The 2500-nt window shown below is 46.0% G+C and overlaps 1 protein-coding gene across 4 annotated transcripts in view; it reads right to left on the reverse strand.

Annotated features, from left to right (window-relative positions):
* Positions 1–312, reverse strand: part of LOC123512022 — an 11278-nt gene extending 10966 nt beyond the window's left edge. For 2 of the 4 annotated variants that reach the window (XM_045268159.1, XM_045268157.1), the window contains exon 1: positions 102–312. The gene's annotated coding sequence lies outside the window, so the exon portion shown is untranslated. The other 2 variants (XM_045268160.1, XM_045268158.1) reach the window with 2 other exon arrangements.
* Between the last annotated feature and the right edge of the window lie 2188 nt (positions 313–2500).

Raw genomic sequence — 2500 nt, forward strand, 5'->3', positions numbered from 1 at the left:
GAGCTGCCATCCTCTCCAAACACGCTGAGCACACACACACACACACACACACACACACACACACACACACACACACACACACACACACACACACACACTACCTTCTTTTCTGTTCCGCCACTCGTTTACCCGACAATAGCTTTTTTTCATCCTTTTCCTCCTTCAACGTCTCTTTTTCAGCCACTGACGGAGCGAGAATAGAAGACGAGGAGGTATTAATGATTCCCCTCCACTCCACTGATCACATATTCACTGAGACACGGCGGGAGGAGGCAGGAGAGAGCGCTGGCAAGGCTCGGATGTGTACTGGTATCTGTTATTGGCAGGTGTCATTGGTGGTGGTGGTTGTGGTGGGGGGGAGGGACTTGGGCTGGTTTTTGGGCGAGTTGGCAGTGCTTGTCGTTCCCAGCTGGCAGTGGTTATGTGTCTAAGTTTACACTGTTACCTTTCTCCCCCCTTCCTTTTCCCTCTCCTCCTCTCCCCCTTGTCCCCTCCAAGCCTTACCCTCTCCCCCTTCTTCCCTCTCTCCTCTGACCCTGAGTTATATATCACACGCAGTCTCTCTCTCTCTCTCTCTCTCTCTCTCTCTCTCTCTCTCTCTCTCTCTCTCTCTCTCTCTCTCTCTCTCTCTCTCCATGACTAATCCCCACATTACCATCGAAATTACGTACCCTTTGTGTGTGTGTGCGTGTGCGTGTGCGTGTGCGTGTGCGCGCGCGCTTGTGTATCATTTTGGAGTGGTATATGTGTGTTTGGAAAAGAGATAGTGTAGCTGGCGTGTGTGATGGAAGTTGAGAGAGAGAGAGAGAGAGAGAGAGAGAGAGAGAGAGAGAGAGAGATGTAGTATTTTAATGTTTTGGTGTTTCTTTGGATCATAGATAAACTTACAACATTCTGAGTAAAGGATAACTTATGAACCTAAACTTCACAGATTTTAGTGTATCAAAAGAATGAGTTAGACACACTTATGGCTTCCAGTGAGTTAACATTGATACGTGTTCTGAATAAAGCAAGCACAATAGTGAATACTCTTTATACAAAGGACACACACACACACACACACACACACACACACACACACACACACACACACACACACACACACACACACACACACACACACACACACACACACACACACACACACACACACACACACACAAAGACAAATACACAAAGCAAACACAAAAAGCAGAGAGAGAGAGAGAGAGAGAGCAACCACACATCAATTTTTTACAACGTCACTCTTCTCTTTGAGGTCATTGCTTACTAACAGACAGACAGGTAGGTGAATATATATATAACCAGAGAGACAAGAGAAAGACAGACAGACAGACAGATGGAGGGACAAGAACGAGATGGAAGACAGAAGCTATGAAAGAAAAATGACATGACACAAACGCAGCAGATAATTTAAAATGTGTGTGTGTGTGTGTGTGTGTGTGTGTGTGTGTGTGTGTGTGTGTGTGTGTGTGTGTGTGTGTGTGTGTGTGTGTGTGTGTGCGTGTGTGTGTGTGTCTGTGTGTGTAAGGTAAGATTACGCCCCCAAAAATGAAGGTGTTTAATACATTGTTTACCTAGAAGATGTGTGTGTTTATGTGTCTACTCTTGACGTGCACTGGGCTCTCACACGCACGCAAGGCTGCACAAACAACAGAAAACGGAGCGTGTGCATTAGTTACCCCTCTCATGGCGGGTAATGGAAGTTAGTCGGGGTGTGTACACGTAGACACGCACACACGCTGACAAACACACCTTCCTTCACGTGAACCTGTAGACAAACAAAAAAATAAGTACGTAGAAAGATTAACTCTATTATATCCCATCTCTTCTTCCTCCTCCTCTTCCTCTTCCTCTTCCTCTTCCTCGGAAAACAGAGGGACGACTAAACACCATAAAAAGAGTAATGTTTTCTCTGCACTTATGGAAATGTCTATGGAAAGAGAAAGACAAACACTCCTTCTTTATCCTGGAAAGTTGTGATGTGACTCAGTTTTTATACCTAATGCTACAGAGAGAGAGAGAGAGAGAGAGATCAGGTTTTTCTAGTTCCACACACACACTCACCGCTTTCCAGACAATTTCGTGCAGTACCTTGAGAGCAGCGCGCCATTACTTACCTGTGGTGCGGCGGGGAAAGGTAAACAGGTGCGCTTGTGGGAGCGTGCAATGAGGGCTGGAGTGCACCGGAAATGGACGTGTGGCCGCAGTTCACAGGGCCATTTATTTTGCGTTTGACTGTCATTCTACCTTAATTGAGTCTGAAAACCCTCTCTCTCTCTCTCTCTCTCTCTCTCTCTCTCTCTCTCTCTCTCTCTCTCTCTCTCTCTCTCTCTCTCTCTCTCTCTCTCTCTCTCTCTCTCTCTCCCACATCATAACCTGTTTATCTCTTGAATTTTAGGTTTTATTGCCACTACTAATGGTGGTGGTGGTGGTGGTGGTGGTGGGGATGGTAGTAGTAGTAGTAGTAGTAGTAGTAGTAGTAGTGGTAGTAATGGTA

The sequence above is a fragment of the Portunus trituberculatus genome, chromosome 32 (genome assembly GCF_017591435.1).
Source record: "Portunus trituberculatus isolate SZX2019 chromosome 32, ASM1759143v1, whole genome shotgun sequence".
Classification (NCBI taxonomy): Eukaryota; Metazoa; Arthropoda; class Malacostraca; order Decapoda; family Portunidae; genus Portunus; species Portunus trituberculatus.